This window comes from Ursus americanus, chromosome 6, assembly GCF_024610735.1.
Source record: "Ursus americanus isolate L20-20 chromosome 6, mUrsAme1.1.p, whole genome shotgun sequence".
NCBI lineage: Eukaryota > Metazoa > Chordata > Mammalia > Carnivora > Ursidae > Ursus > Ursus americanus.
In genome coordinates this window covers 8,205,081-8,222,490 of record NC_142132.1, presented here as the reverse complement: position 1 = coordinate 8,222,490, position 17,410 = coordinate 8,205,081, and the positions used below count along the sequence as shown (strand labels likewise).

The following is a 17,410-nucleotide window of genomic DNA, read 5'->3' as shown; positions in this document are numbered from 1 at the left end:
TGTTCCCTCTCTCGCTGGCTGTCTCTATCTCTGTCGAATAAATAAATAAAATCTTAAAAAAAAAATTGTTAGGGAAAATTATTTCCAAACTACCCATTGAGGGTAAGTTCAACAAAAATGTCTATGCTGACATTCAAGGAATCCAGAATTTTACCTCCCAAGCTCCATTCCCAGGAGACAGAGGCCGCCAAAATAAATGGGAAATCGAGAGACACGGGATCTATGAAACACAGAATACAAGTCAGGAGACAGGTGAAGAGAATTTCAGCAGGAACGCTGGCCAGCCAGAGCTCGGCCGTGGGCCTGCAGACCAGACAAGCTCAAATGCCAGCAGAGGCCACATGACTCCAGAAGGGGGATCTCCAGGAGGACAAGGAAAGACTCAACTGCTGGTATTATAGGTGTATTCAGGGGAGATTTTCAGGTCTATCAGAAAGCTTTGGAGTGAGTTGGCAATAGGTACCTAGAAAACCAAGGAACCATTAAAAAGAAGTGATTATTACCTCCAGGAAAAGCCAAAAAGCTATAGAGGAAAGTTAGTATAGTTATAGTATATCATGTGACCGAGCTATAAATAATAGTTCAACAACGACCTTGATGCAAACATTAAATACTGAGCTAGCTGAAGTTGGTAAAATAACTCCTTTGGGAGGATGGGCAGAGACACAGAGACGGAGACAGAAAATGTGTGTGTGTGTCTGCGTGTGTCTGCGTGTGCATGCATGTTGGAGGGAGGTCAATAAAAGACATTCTCCAGGCAACTGGGTGGCTCAGTTGGTTAAGTATCCAACTCTTGATTTCGGCTCAGGTCGTGATCTCAGGGTCATGAGATTGAGCCCTGCATCAGGCTCTGTATTCAGCCAGGAGACTGCTTGAAATTCATTTCCCCCCTCCTCCCTTCCCCCTGCTCACTCTCTCTCTCCCTCTCTCTCAAATAAGTAAATAAAACCTTTAAAAAATAAATAAAATAAATAAAACAATCATGCAAGAGAACTAAAAGCATCTGTTCAAAAAAACAAGCGTTATGATAAATAAAATAGAAGAGACAGCAGTAGTTGGCTTGGGACACCAGGAATCGGGACCAAGGGTATGGGACAGAGGCTACTTCTTTTTTTTTTTTTTAAGGAGGCTCCACACTCAGCATGGAGCCCAACTCGGGGCTTGAACTCATGACCCTGAGATCAAGACCTGAGCTGAGATCAAGATTTGGACGCTTAGCTGATGGAGCCACTGAGGTGCCCCTGGAGGCTACTGTTTTTAATTTTAAGTAGTATTATTTGACTTTTAAAACTACACACATGATTTTTTAATTAAAAAATTAATGCGCATATTTCTTTCTCATGTCTGCTGTGCTCTGGCACTTTCTCAATTTCGCCACCCAGTTGGTCATTTCCATCAACGCGTGCAAGAATGGAGGCCAATTTACATCCCAGTTATAAATTCAAAGCAGGATTAAAAAACAAGGATTCCTTTTTTATTTTTCTTTGAAGAGCTCACAGTTTACTATGGGACTCTGGAGAGAAAGTCAGTGGAATTTTAGGAGTAAAATTGGAAAACATTTTGCTTTTTACTTCCTATTGCCCGCCTTGGGTTCTAAATGTATTGCCAATTGACTGGTCTGTTGGCCGTGCTGATGTTATTTTTTTAAATAGACTTTAAAGAAACACGGGAGATCAGAAGGTTATTTAAAAAGAAGAAAAACAGTGGCTTTCTGAAACCTAGCAAAGATGTTAACTTTTAAAAATGCTTAGAAAAAAAACACGGGCTCAACCACTCCCCCCACCTGGGCTGAAGCTAGCACCGCATGGAAAGTCTCCCCCCACCAAGTCTCTCTTTTAACAAGAAAATAGGAACCTTCCTACCAGGCAGGAAAGATGGTATCAAGGGAGCAAATCCACACCAGGAGAGTGAGACGTTCCCAGGCCCGGCTGGAGTGTCCCAGGAGAGCAGGCCGAGCTGCTGCCCACAATTCCTGCAGCGGACGGCGTCCTGGGAACGGGCTGCAGACCTGGCACCCGCTCTGCTGTGGACTAACCCTGGGCGGTCCCCTGTAAGACTGAATTGTTGAATTCTGACTTCCAGGGGCGTCGTAAGGCACGGAGTCAGCACATCCGACTGAAGTAGATCGCCATGTGGTAGCTACTTTCATCACGACTGCTCTGTAATGAGATGTGACAGCTTCGAGCGCTGAAGGACGCCCAGACATGGCGCCGACGGCCATCTTGCCAGCATGGGTGGGAGAGGCCAAGCCGACACGGGAGAACACGGACCCCGGCGAATCGTGTCTTTTCCTGTTTGAAAGTCTCCTTTCTCCCAAATCAGAATTACCAAACATGGTTTGGAAATTTCTGCTGAGATGGTTGGACACCTACCAGAAATTCCAGAAAGACCAGAAGCTTCTGGGTTGAGGGCTATGAAGGGAAAACACTCATTTTTCTGGACCTCAACTGTGCCTCGAGACCACAATTCAGAATGGACTTCATAAGACAGAGTATCCCCTGACTAGGTTTCACAGAAGCTCTCACACCATGTGTTACACACAGATATTCAGTGTGTGTGCGCGTGTGTGCATGTGTGTGTGTGTGTGCACGCACGTGTACTCATCAGAGAAGAGAGAGGAATAATGCCAGTAGAAGGCAGAATTCACTGTGGCTCATACATGATGGTTTCCCCAGCATGTTAATATTTGTACCACTGAGTCACAGCAGCCAAACAGAAGCCGCACTAACTCAGCTGACTGCAGCAGGCCGCCAAGGATTCCAACCTCCAAGGATACCCACGCTCCTTCTTCCTCTCTGCTCGGTTTGGCCATGACCTCTAACTTAGAAGTTAGATAAACTTAGAAGTTCGTTGCACAGTTATTTACTATCTTTACGCAAAAGAAACAAGCAAAAGATACTGAGCGAGAGCTTTCAGCTCTGTCCCCACAACACCTGGCCGGAGTCTGCAGCTGCTAGCCTCCACCCTACCTTCTGACGATGATGTCCGATCTACCCCTGTCTCCCAAACATAACACAGCAGCCCCAACCCTTCCCAGCTAACTTCACCCTTCTGTTCAAAGTAGTACCCTTTACGTACTTGACTGTCGGATGTAACATGCTGCTGCTGGTCTTTTTATTAGGACTGTTGTCAGTTTTCATTGTGTTCTGGTTCCATGCCACTTGGGTTTTGTGAGGTCGGCCCAAATAAGCTCCATTATTTCTAGTGCGCCATCTTTGCCACAGAAAGGGCTCTCCTGGGAAGCAGGAGAGCCCCACGGTTTTTCTTACAGCCCTCAGAGGTATCTCGTGCGGACACCTTCTGGGATGCCCACTTTCCACTACTAGCTTCCTTTGGTTCCAGGAACCGGGATCATTGTGTATTATCAGGAACACCCACCAGACAGGAACTATGTGCCAGCCACAGTTCTAGCTCTGATACTTATTTTATTTCATTTAATCAACACTATGAGGTCAGTACTATCATTATTCGCATTTTGCATAAGGAAACAGAAGCAAGAAGTCCAGTCTCTCGCTTGTGGTCACAGAGAGGATGGACAGTTCTCTGTCCCATACACAGAAGGCAGCACCTGGCAGGATCACTGCCTCCTTAGGAAGGTGGTGCTACTGGGCATAGAAAGTTCCAGAGGCTTTCACAGTTCACTTAGAGGTGGAATGAGACCTCAGACCCAAGTATCCTGGTGGTTTTTAATCTGCTCCAAATAGCTCAAGAAGAAGGGCAATTAAAAGATATTAAAAGTAATAAATTAGATAGTGGAGGCTTAGGAACATTTACCATGCAGAGGTGACCAGTAAGCCAGGTAACAAGTCAGCTAAAATTGGAAGGAGCAGAGGGAGAGGGGAGGATATGAAGGAGAATTACACACATTTAATCATTTGTTCATAATACGGTGTTCATTGGTAGTGTCTGAAGAGATACTGCATTGGGGCATTATAGAAAATTGTAGTCAGAGAAAGAGCCACGAGAACTACATTACAGTCCTTCCTAATCATCAGAGGAAACACAACTCTATGGATATACACAAGAAACACACAAAGTGAGTCAGAAACGTTGAAACAGAAGTAGGGACACATAGATATCAGCAAATGCAAACACAGAGAAAGCCAAGATTGCAATTGTGAAGTCTGCATGTCGAATTCAGCGGGGAAAAAAGCATTAAGCCAGACCAAAACATGACACCACGTAATTCCAAAGGATAGAGCTCACAATAAGGCAGTAAGCAGTCATGAATCTCTATGCACTAAAACATAGCGCCAACATTAACGAAACTAATTACAGGAGACACATCCGCCATGATGGATCAGCACGAAGGAGATTAAACACCATGATTAATAAAGTAAATCTAATGGCTATGCATGGGTTCTGTAGTCTGAAAACAACAATAGTCCTTCCATTTTAGATCTCAAAAGAAACTTCCCAAATACCAAGAAATTAGAAAGTAGAGACAATATTCTCTGACACAATGAGCCATGAATGAAATTAAAACTCCAAAACCTTCTTGTCCCAGGAAATGTGAACCAGTTTCCTAAACAATCTTTGATCCAATAGAAAACGAAAATTGAAACTAAAGGACATCTAGAAAATAACAGTAATAAGACATCATATGTCAGCACCACCAGGACAGAGATAAGCAGTACTTAGCCGAGGTGTCTTGGTCTTACAAAGTGACATCACTAAATAAGGGGGAGAAAAAGAAATGAATGGATGAAGAATCCAACTCAGAAAGTTAATGGAATAATAAATCTAAACAAAGCAAAAGGAAAGACTTGATCTAAAGAAATTAATGAGTTCAAGAAACAGAAAAATTGCAGAACTAATAAATAATTACAAGGAATGCTCTTCTTAATAAAGGAAGGGAAAAGGGCGTCTGGGTGGCTCAGTCGGTTGAGCATCCAGCTTTTGGTTTCTGCTTAGGTCGTGATCTCAGGGTCATGAGATCAAGCCCTGCGTCAGGCTCCACGCTCAGTGGGGAGTCTGCTTGAAGATTCTCACCCTCTGCCCCTCCCCCACTCATGTGCCCCCCCCAAAATAAATAAATCTTTAAAAAAAAAAAAAGGAGGGGAAAATGGTAAGATAGACAATGCATTAGATAGTCTAGGGAAGTAAAAGAAGGAAATGCACAAATATTTCAAAATCATGAGAAAATAATCACCGACCAGAAGAAATGAATCCTTACACAATTCTGCCAAATCAAATATATTTCAAAACACAAATTTTCTAGGACAATAGAATTTATCAAAACCCACTAAAGAGACAGAAAATCTTAGCAGCCTGAGCACTGGGGCAGAGGAAGTCTTGCAAGAGCTGCCCCAGCCCCGCTGAAAGCTCATGCCTGGATGTACTCAAAGCACCAAAAAGCAAGGAAATCTTCCCTGCGTCACTTGGAAGATTTGATACCAAAAATCAACAGACGGCTCACAGAAAGGAAACTTTAACGTAATGTCACATATGAATATTGATGCAAAAATCCTAAATAAAATATGAGCAAACAATACCACTCACATTTGCTCAAAAGAGAGGAAATTCTTAGGTGTCAACCTAATAAAACAGGTACTGGATTTGTATACTCAAAACCATGAAACACTGGCAAGGGAGTTCAAAGAATTCTAAATAAATGAGAAAACATTCCCTGTTTGTGGATAAGAAGATTCAGTATGGTGAAGCTGTCAACTCTCCCCCAAGTTAGTAGACAGGTTTAATGCAATTCCTGTTAAATCCTCTTAGGATTTTTTGTAGATATAAACAATATTAATCTAAAATTAATATAGGAAGGCAAAGGAACTAGAAACGCTAAAACAATTTTGAAAAGGAATAAAGTGAGAAAAGCCATCTACCCTGTTGTAAGACATTATATAGCTAGGTACACCAGCTACACTAATAAAGACAAGGGGGTATGGATTCCACGTATCAGTGGAACAGAGCAGAGAACTCAGAAATAAACCCACACAAATATGGCCAACTAACATTTTTTTTAAAAGATTTTATGTTTAAGTAATCTCTATGCCCAATGTGGGGCTCAAACTTACCACTCCGAGATCAAGAATCCCATATTTTGGGGCGCCTGGGTGGCACAACGGTTAAGCGTCTGCCTTCGGCTCAGGGCGTGATCCTGGCGTTATGGGATCGAGCCCCACATCAAGCTCCTCCGCTATGAGCCTGCTTCTTCCTCTCCCACTCCCCCTGCTTGTGCTTGTGTTCCCTCTCTCGCTGGCTGTCTCTATCTCTGTCGAATAAATAAATAAAATCTTTAAAAAAAAAAAAAAAAGAATCCCATATTTTACTAACCGAGCCAGACCGGGTGCCCCACGGCCAACTGACTTTAAACAAAGGTGCAAAAGCAATTTTACGGTGGAGAGACAGTCTGTTCAACTTTGGTGAGGAAGCAAATATATATCTATACACAATTATACAGCCTCAGGTTTAAGGAGATACATCATTAAACCCCATTAAACCTCACAGTATATATAAAAATTAACTCAAAATGGATCATACATTTAAATGTAAAACGTAAAACTATAAAACTTTAGAGGATAATATACAAGAAAGTCTTTGGGGTCTAGAGCTTCGTAAAGACCTCTTAGACATGACCCCAAAACACAACCCATAAAGGAAAAAAAAATCAATAAAATAGACTTGATTGAAATTAAAACCTTTTCTCTAAGAGGTTACCATGTGAAGGCAAATGTGGAAAAGATTAAAAAATAAGCTACAGACTAGGAGAAAATATTTGCAAACCATAAATCTGGGAAAAGACATATCTAGAATTTATCAACCCCATGAGAGACAGGAATTTAGAATATATCAAGTTGGAGGCCCTTCAGTTGCATTCTGAGTCCCTGTGGGCTCCTATAACCAAACACCACAGACTGAGTGGCTTATAAATAACAGCAACTCATTTCTCACAGTTCTGGAGGCTGGGAAGTCTGAGAAGCTCAAGGGTGCCGGGCGGTCACAGATTCTCCTTACAACCTCCCATGGCAGAAGGGCTTAGGGAGCTTGGTGGGGCCTCTTTTATAATCCCCATCATGGGGGCTTCACCCTCGTGACCTAATCACTTTCCAAAGGCTCTACCCACAAACACTACCACATCAGGTATTAGGATTTAACATACAAACTCTGAGAGGACACGGACATTCAGGCCACAGCAGTTGGAGAAGATATGGGGGGAAAAAATAATGTTGGGACGTCCTAGTGGCCATTTGATCTATCACACATATGCCAACACACATCCCAAAATACAATGGTTCAAAGTCTTCAATGTAGAAGTCGAAATCATAAAAGTGCTCAAAGAAAATATGGGGGAGATTATTTACATCCTCAGAAGGGACAATGCCTTTCTAAGTATGACATAAACCTTCGGAGACTAATTATATCAGCCACATAAAAATGCAAAGTTTTTGTACAGCAAAAGGCAAAGTGACAAGAAAGGGAATAACTGGGGAAAACATGAGTAGCTCACATCAGTCAAAGAACTAATTTCGGGTGGACACAGGGTAAGATCCGACGCACCCATTGGGGGTCTACCACAGTGGAGTTTCATGACACTTGGTCTTGCTAGTCAGATTCTTCTCTCCTTCCACCTCACAGGACAGAATCCCCCCAAATCCTCACCAACAACCACCATCTGCTTCAACAAACACCACTGGCTATGGCAAACGAGCAAATCAGTCAACCAGAAGGACCACGAATAAGCCACAACCCCAGCTGTAACTAGCACTGAGTGTTGTCCACTTTTCTCATGCAAGCAGGGAAAGCACCATTAAACCCCTTTTCAGTCAGAGAAGGAAGGGCCCAACAATCTCTCCCAGTGTTTAGGCCAATTATCTGCTGGAACCATGGGGAGGCTGGCAGCTTCCTCTTCCTGTCCATCACCTCCTTGACAGGGCTTTGCAGGCTCAAATTCTGGCTGTGGCCAAGCTACACTGGCAAGACCACTGCTCCCCAGAGGTCTAAAGTTGCCTTTTGTAGCATCTTGAAACAGTATGGGGGGTGGGGGGAGTGTTGCCTTTTGTCTCTAATAGGCGTGGTACCCACAACACTCAAGAACACAAATGCATCCTCCTTATTCCCTCCCTCCGTCCCGCCTCCTCTCTCTGCTGGAATCGGTCACACGGTTAAATGGGTCTGCTATATTCCCAGTACAGACAAATGCTGGGCACTGAAAGATCAGCCCATTGATTTATTAGATTTTTCACTTTGGACCAGTTACCGTGGCCTTTCGAAAATGCAGACCATAGGAGGGAATGTTATAAACTTAGAAATACTATCCAGTTTCCATTACCTCCAGTAAAAAATGTCTACCAGGGTAAAAGGGGAAAAATACCACTTTGGGGGCCAAGTCCAATAAATTTGGGTAAAGGATGAGGCAGTTCCCCTAGTTGAGGGGCTCCACAGCAGAGAACTTAAAGTAAAAAGAAGATATTTAAAGCCCTTTAAATCTGGAAGTCACTCAAGAGACCAGGACAAAAGGAAGCAAAGAAATGGCGCACAAGAATCCTAAAAAATAGAAGAGAATTGGCCCCAATTCCGTTCAGTTAAAACGTGTGTCGAGCATGGAGCTAACTGGCAGTCCCTGCCTGCAGCTGGAGCTCTCTAGCATGGCATGACCTTGCATCAGAGAGCAAAGCCGTGGGGCAGCCAGGCCTCGTGAGGACTTTTGGAGGCCCAAGAAACTTTTGCCTTTGTGGGTGCTGTGTTTTCTATGGCTGCTGTAAAGTCACTACGGACTTAGTGGTTTAAATAGTATACATGTATTATCTTACCGTTCTGCGGGCCAGAAGTCCTGAGGTCAAGATGTCAGCAGAGCTGTGCATCTCCTGGAAGCTTCTAGAAGCCACCCACATTCCCAGCTCAGGGCCCCTTCCTCCAGCCCCAAAGCCAGCAACAGCTGCCGTCCCGTTAGCTGTCCTTGTGCCCACCCCCTTCCACTTTTAAGGACCCCTGTGTCTACCCTGGGCCCACCCAGACAACCCAGGATCATCTCTCTATTTTAAGGTCAGCTGATTAGCAATCTTAATTCCATGTGCAACCTTGAGGCCCCTGTGACATGAAACCTAGCACGTTCACAGATTCTTGGGACTAGGACATAAACATCTGGGCAGGCCACTATTCTGCTGAGCACAGGCCACTTCCTCCATAAAAAATTCCTTTAAAAACCATTTTTTGACTACATGAGTATAAAGACGAATATATGAACATTATCTATTAAAACATTTTCTTCCATCTAAAAGCTCATCTATTTTATTCAGCTTCTCAAAGAGGTTAAACATTTTCACAGGCCCCTAAAAGTCTCCAGGCCCTGGCACCGGGCCTGCTGTGTCCGAAGGGTAAGTGAGCCCTGGATGCAGCCAGCAAAGCCCTTTGGCCCCAGCCCCTGCAAGCAGAAGCACCCACGAGTCCATTCACGGGGCTTGAGGCCTCAAGGTGCAGGAGAACACCGTGAGCAACAGTGGGAGGAGGGGGGAGCAGAAAGTACAGGTACAGTCGCTCTGAGGCAGAGAGAGAGAATCAAGTTACCTGTGTTCTCCAAACCTCAGTTTCTTCATCCCCACAGTGGGGACAAGACAGGGATGTTCCTGGCAGAGTTACTGACAGCACCTCGTACAGTAAGGCAGAGAGCTCAGCCACCCTGGTATGGGGAAGCAGCGTGGTTTTATTTAAAGAAATTTCCTGCCAGCCAAATTAATGTCAACAACACACAGATGTGTCACAGGAACGTTTTCACAAAATGTCAGGCTCGACTTCTTCACTCCAATGTGACTGATCCAGTTCTAGTCTTTCCTGGGTGCCCTCTGGGGACGAGGAGGCACTGGAGGTTCAAGCTGTGAAGCGCTAGGGGAGGGGGCTCCAAGGAAGAGGGAGGGTGAGGCCACTTTATAAATCACATTGGCCACGGTCCACGGAGTCTCTGCTGTGGCCCCAATGTGCTACTGCTTCCATCTTCCATTATAACAAGCTGAGAGAGGCAGTCGTCACCTCTCCCTACAGACCAGGAAACAGGCTGGGAAGGGCTGGGAGCCCACCTGGACCACCGACCCACTCCGGGCTGGTGGCGGCTGCCCCCAGGTTCAGGACTCGAAGACCACACAGAAGGAGCGAGGGCCATCAGAAAGCAGAGAGGACGTGGTCCGAGGGCCCTAAGAGGGCTGGCTGGGGAGAAGAAAGAGGGGTTGGGGCAGGGGCTGGCACGTGAGCAGGACCTTCTACAAAAGACCAGAAGAAATACCAAGAAATCAGCAGCCACCGGGCACTCACTGCGTGCCAAGGACTATCTTAACTGCCTGCTGTGTATTAACTCATTCAGTCCCCTCAGCCACCTCACGGGGCAGGTACTATTGTCATCATTTTATAGATAAAGAAACTGAGGCACAGAAAGGCTCAGAAACATAGGCAGGGCCATGCCAACTAGGAAGTCTGGAATCCCCGTCTCACCCTGGAATCTGTGCTCCTGGCCGCCCTCCCACACCACCTGAGGACCTGGTCATCGGAAAAGGAAGGACAGCGAAGACATGCGAGAGCTGCATCCCCAGAGGGTGTGAAAAGTTCCTTCTCAGTGGTCTGCACATGCAAGAGCCCCCATACTTGGGGTGCATTCTGGGCAGCCTCTGGATAGGAGAGAGTCGGGACCTGATCTGAACAGTTTTGAATGATGCAGCAGGAGCGGCGGTCACTGAGGCTTTCCCTCTGGAGGGCACTATGTAGCACTGGGGGTTCAGTGGCAAATAAGAGTTAGGTCCTACCTGCTGCCTGGGAGTGATATTAGGACAAGTACCAACAATAAATAGGTCATCAAATAAAGCCAAGTGAGGACACAGAGCGATTAAGAGTGGGTTTCAAAAGAATGGTCAGAAAAAAGCCTCTGAATGCAAGAGGGTGGAGCTTTAGCCAGAATGGCAAGTGCAAAGGCCCTGAGGCAGGAGTGTGCTTGCTTTATCTATGGAACAAAGAGGAGGCTCCTGCTAGGGGTGCAGGGAGCAAAGGGAATGAGTCAGACAGATAGCGGGGCAATCCACGAAGTCTATGTGGGTCCAGGGGTGGAAGCATGAAGTGAGCCAAGCAGGGGAGGGGTCCCACTGCAGGCAGGGCTCCCTCCACCAGGAAACAGATGAGAGAAAAGATGGGGTGTACCCAGCAACCTTCTGGAGGGTTTCCTGGGGAGTCACAGCTAGGGAACGAAGACCCTTGAATAAAGCAAGGTAGAAGTTCCATCCCCGGGAAGGAGCTCTGGAGTTGTTTCCATTTCAAGGATTTTACCTTCTGAGAGCCTCCCTCTCAGTCGCTGGCACCCAGGAAACCACGAACGAGCCATGCGGGCATTAGTGAGAGTTTTACTAAATTTCAAACTCTCCCTGCATTGGGGAAACACACCGTGAAGAAATGGTTGCATGCCTGGCCTTCTGCTTGAACTTGCAGAGGTTTGCATGAAAACCCCTGCATTTCGTGCCAAAGTCAGCAATTCAAAACTGTCAGTTTTCAAAGAAGTTAGAAAGGAGTTTGGAAGCTTCTGTCTTCCCAGCCCCCCACAGGTGGCAAACATCTCGTGTTGCCAGTAAGTGAGGAGACACAGCACCAGGCGTTCCGAACACACACACACACACACACACACACACACACACACACTCAACAGGAGGTGAGTGGTGATGTGCCAGCCAGCCTCCCTTCCAGCTCTGCTCCAGGCACTGCTGGGCGTCCCTCCGAGCTCCCGGCCCCAGCCCCGGCACCCCTGCCCTCTGCGCCCTGGTGGGCAGCCGCTGCGCCTTCTGGGAGGCGGGGGTGGGGGGGATGAGAAAGCCAGGAAGGCAGAAAACACCAGACGAGCTGAAGAGAAAGGGAGGCCTGGGTGAACACTTCCCATTGGGGAGCCAGAGGTCCAGTCACTGGGTGGAACCCCGGGCCAGGCAGGTGCCGGGAAGGTCCCCTCTCCAGCCCCATCTCTGGATGAACACCGTCCAGTGGCGTCTCTGTTCGCCTCTGTCTCTTCTCCCCTGTGTTTCCCTCCTTCCCAGACTCCACCGTCTCTTCAGGCGCCCCCTCCTCACCTCTCCTGAGCTGGGGTCCCGCGTGTCCTGCAGATGCTCCCAACAGGGACAGCACGGAGCGCCAACCCTGCAGCCTCAAGAGTTCCAGACGTCCGCTCCTCTCTGACCCTCCGCTCACACGCCCCCCAGCCCCCAGCCCATCACCTCTACTGACCCTGTAGAGTCTTCAGATGACCCCTGTCCTCCCAGCCAAGCCTGTGTCACTTTTAAAGCCTCGTCATCCCCAATGGCTCCTTGAACTTGCCCTTCACTTCCAGGAAATCGGGCCTCTGCCTTTGCTTCAGCCCTGGAGCGGAACCTCACACCCTTCCTTCGAAAGGTGCTCTGTGCCCTACCAGCTCCCAAAATGCCCTTGTCCCTGAACCTCCTCCAGGGAAACAGCCACCAACTCTACCGCCCCCTAGTGGAGAAAGTGCCCCCAGTGCCAAGTGGGACCATTACAATTTGATGAGCTCCGACACCAGCGGAGCACTCCCTGTCCTCTTGCTAGAAGCTTCCAACCTCTAAACCAGCCACACCCACTGTCTGCAGAGGACCCCGCCTCCTGCTCCAGTAAGAATGTAAGACCAACCCTCTGCTGCGAGGGCTGTGAATCCACCTCAGGGTTTCTCCCCGACCTTCAGTATCTCAAGGGACAAGGAGACCCTCTTCCTTTCCAGGGTGAGCTCCCCCACCAGCGTCAGTCCCACTCCTCCCAGCCACCCCCGAGCCCCTCCGCGATATGCCCCATCGGCCACCAGCCCCTGCTGTGAATACAGCTGTCTCCAGCGCAGAAGGGGGAGTCAAGCCTCTCCCTGGGGCACCTCATCTCCTTTCTTTCACCATCAGAACTGGGCACCGGGAGGCGCACCCTCAGAACCTTTCCTACAGCCTTCCACGGACAAATATAAAGCCAGCTCTGCCATCCCCCTGTCCTCGGTCACAAGCCTGGCTCACTGCCGGGCCCGGCTCCTCTGGCTCTACTGAGCCTGACTGCTTTTTAAAAATTCAGCCAACCAGCCGAAACCTCCCAGTCCTCACCTTACAAACCCATCAGTCAAACTGCTACCTCACTTTAAGGACACATTTATAGACTCTCAAGAGAATGAGAATCGTTTTGTTTATTAACAAATAAAATTTAAAACATTTGGTTATTTTTAATCGCCTGTATCTTGCCCACGTTGTTATAGCATCTACTCACCTCCAGCAGAATAATTAACTTTTCAATCATCACATTGGTTGTAACTGTAACACCCATATGTCTAATATACTTTCCGAAATTAGGGAAATTAAAGATTGGCTTTTATTAGTATACTAACATTTCACTAAATCGAAGTGCAGTGGAGAAGGATAATTTCTACTGGTGAAAAATATAAATTATTCAATATCATGAAAATAATTCTATTTTGTTACTTTCAAATAGAAAAACTATTAAAACTAGAATTATATAGTTTTTCATCGACTGGATTATGAACTAGTCACAGACCTGAGCTAAACCTTGTGACCTGCCATATGGTCCTTCATGCCTACATCCCAAATCTGTTAACAGCTCTATCCCCATTCCTCATCGGCGGGTACTTTGCAGGTGCTAGTGGGTCTGTGAACATGCTGGATTCTTCCACCAGACTGAAAGCTCCCTGCAGGCAGGCCACTCCTGGCTCCCCCACGTATCCCTAGTGCTTAGTACAGAGTGCTCAATGACAGATGAATGAATCCATAAACACACGAAGAGAATGTCAGAAACAACAAAGATTATGGCTGTTCACTTACAAATACTAACTATGAAAGTCCTATAGATGAAAGGCATTAAATATATATGTACTGTAACCCCAAAATGCTCCCCTATTCTAACAACCAGACAGAAGCCTTTATAAACAGCAATATCCATCTAGCCCCGACCTCAAAGGGCCAGCAACCCCTTGCCCTTCCGTTCCTAAAACATTCCCAGCCAAAATGCAACCCCCTGGGATGAGGGTAGGCTCTGCATGTTTAACTAGAAAAATCAAGCTCTAATTCCTACTCGGCCTTTGCTTGTCTTGGTTTGAATTCCACATTTTCCCTTTACCCAGCAAGATTCAGGAAGCACCATGGGCCTTTGGAGGAGCTGGCAGGGTTGTAAGCGGCACAGAGGGCCCACGGGCTGTTCAGTATGCTTGTTACTGGAGCTACTTGGATGAAGGCTTCCTCCAGGGCTGCTTCACGATGGGCGGAAGGGAGGGCCAGGCAGGCAAAGCTCCCCTCCACCCCCCAGATTGGCACAGGGCAGCCTCGCCTCCTGTATCCTCCAAAGGTTTCTGTGGCTAAAAATAAAGCTTCCAAGCCACTGTTTTAAATAAATCCAAAGAGATGCAGAGGGATGAAACTAACATTTACTGAGCACTTACTATGTGCAGGGTAATTTTAAAACATTGTAACAATTCATTTGACCTCCACCAGATCTTCACCTGATAAGAGAATAGCTATCTTATTTCAGGCAGCAAACTGAGGTTCCAAGAAGGGAAATCTCATAACCCACAAGAGTCAAGAGCCGTGACATGACTCCAAAGGCACTCTGTTGTCCGTGCTGTCGTCCATCGCTAGAAATTGTCACTCCTCAATCTTCCACGGCCCCTCTCCTGTCCCGACTCCCATTGCAAGCTTGTTCTCAGTCACCGACACTCGCAGATTAATGAACTCATTACCATTCCCTGTGAACGAACCTTTGTCAATTTGTTACTTCCTAACAATATTCGTTCATTAAAAAATCATTACTTGAGCATCTAATAGATGCCTGGTACAGGGCGAGGCCACCAGGCATTGCCTCTATCATGAAGGTACGCCCAGACCAGCAGGGAGAAATACAGAAGCCTGTTAACAGGAATATTAAACACAGCACCGTAGATGCCTGTCCTGGGAACAGTGTGGGGCCAAGGTCACGGGGAGAGGGAATGAGGGACACCTGCTGCCTTCATTACTGTTAGTATTTGATGGTTGCTATGGTTGACATGTTTTCTGGTCATACTGGGACAGATCCCAATGCTTCCAGCATTATTCATGCCTCTGGGGGAAAAAAGGTTCAGATACCAAAATGTATCCTTGTCCTATTTCTTCTTCAGCTCTTAGTGGAGACAGTCCTATTCCAGGAGGTAAGACAAACTGAAACTCATCAAATTTCTTTCCAACGTCCTTGAAGAACAATGGGACTTGAAATATATTTAGACCGAAAAACCAAAACAAAGCAAAACCCACCTGACTCTTAAAAGCAATTCTATCCCTTGTCTTCCCTTTAAGATGTTCCTGTCCTGGGCTAAGTCAAAGAAAGGTACTGTCCTATCACAATTTCTTGTTTACCCAAAATGCTTTTGTGCTCTAGATGAAATGGAATGTGAGTGTTATTCCTACCCTCCTCTGTCTTTCTACTCCAATAACTCGACTACTGGCTCTCTAATGACAGTGGTTAGATGGGTTAATATCCAAGCATTAAGGTAAAATCCCTTCATTCATCCCTATGGATAATCTCAGACCAATCTTTCTGTCCAAGTTTCCATTCCCCTTGAGCAATTCAACATTTTCTTCCCCCAAATTCTTGCCTTTCAGAAACTAAACAGTGAAAACAATTGTCGTGGTAATAAAGCTGATTAGAGCACAAAGTACACCACAGAGCGAAAATCATCATTACGAGCACAGATATAGGCGCTGATGAAAAGCAAAGTGAAAAAAAATGCTCTACACAAAACATCACAAATACATAACCAAATGTTGTCAAAATGCACATTACCCCAGCTCCAGAAATGTATTTGAAGGACATAATTCAAGGGAGGAAACAAGTATGAAAATGCTTTCTTGCAAAATGATATGTGATACCAGAAAACTGAGAAGGTGGCCGGCCCACGGCTGGGTAAATTACAGGCTATTAAAAAATGATCATTATGAAATCTCAGTAACAGCATGAAAAATGCTTTGATACAGTCTTAAGTTAAAATAACATGATTGCATATGTAATAAGATTACAAATATGTCCAAAAAAAACTATGTTTGTCTAAGGACAGTGGAACCATGGGTAATGTTTTTAAATGTTGCTGGATGTTACAATATCATCTTTACAATAAAAAAGCTCAGAGGAAAACAGATGATGAGTCACTGCCTGACAATTGTCACTATGTAAGAAAGTCCCCTTTATAGTGACAATGACAGGCAGTTAAATGTGGGCACAGATGTCAGGTTCCCTTCCTTTATCCTGGTTTATTTATTAATGTTGACCTTTGCAGGAATTAAAAATTAATCGAATCAACAAATTACAGACAGATTTTACACGACTGCCAAGAGGTAATGAGCAAATGCTGAAATGAAATTCGAGAGTGTGGCACAGACAGAAAGGTGAGGCAGGCAGGGCAGGAGGGGTCTTCGCTAACTGGGCCAGTTTCCTATGTCAGCGTGGAAGGCATCTGTGCCCTTGGCTTCTCAGTTGTAATCAGATGTTAGAGGAATTGAAAATTCTCACTTAAATTCAGAAAGCACCCAAGGTCCTGTGGACCCTTCTAGGCCTTGCCTAGCGCCCAGTCTCTGCATGCCTTTTCAGCCATTTTTAAGTGTACTATTCAGTGGCATTCAGTGCATTCACATCTTTGTGCAACCATTGCCTCCATCCAGCTCCAGAACTTTCCATCACCCCAAACTCTGCACCCATTAAACAATAACTCCCCATTCCCCCTCCTCCAGGCCCTGGAAGCCACCAAGGAATCTCACATTGGGATCACACAACGTTTGTCCTTTTGTGACTGGTGTATCCCACTTAGCGTAATGTCCTCAAGGCTCATCCATGGTGTAGCAGGTGTCAGAATGTCCGCCCCTTTTAAGGCTGAATAATATTCCATTGTATGTGTGTACCACAGGATGGAGACTACCTCTCTTAGGATTACTACTGGGTCATCTTGTTACTGACCCAACCCTAGGCCCAAGGTCAATTCTGAGAAATGGGCTCCATCTCGTTCTCAGGCCTCACACTGGCTCACCCTTCACTTCTACTACTTCTCTGGTAGTCCTTCATTTGGGAACCTCTGTCAGCTTCCAGTCCTCAGATTCTAAAGGATTAATACCGTCTACTCCAGAACAGTGGCTTGGACCTGTTACCTATTGCTCACTGCTTGCTCAGAGTTCCCACCTCAGGCTGTGCTCAGTCTACCAGTCAGGGTACCAGTAATTCATCACAGATCCAAGATGGCAGCCACCTGCCTAAACTGCATTGTTTTAATAACACCTTTGTCTACTCAGCCCAACCTGCCATGTGGGTCCTTCTCTCTGTTCTTGTACAGGGGACAATATCATTCAAGAGATGCTCATGTCTACAGCACGCCCAGCATCCTGTCCAGATTCCAATTTTCTTCCCTTCTATTGCTTATCACGAGATACTTCTC

General features: G+C 46.1%; 1 protein-coding gene across 1 annotated transcript in view; it reads right to left on the bottom strand.

Moving 5' to 3' along the window:
- Nucleotides 1-17,410, bottom strand: part of CPXM2 (carboxypeptidase X, M14 family member 2) — a 130,488-nt gene that overhangs the window by 60,415 nt on the left and 52,663 nt on the right. The window lies entirely within an intron of this gene.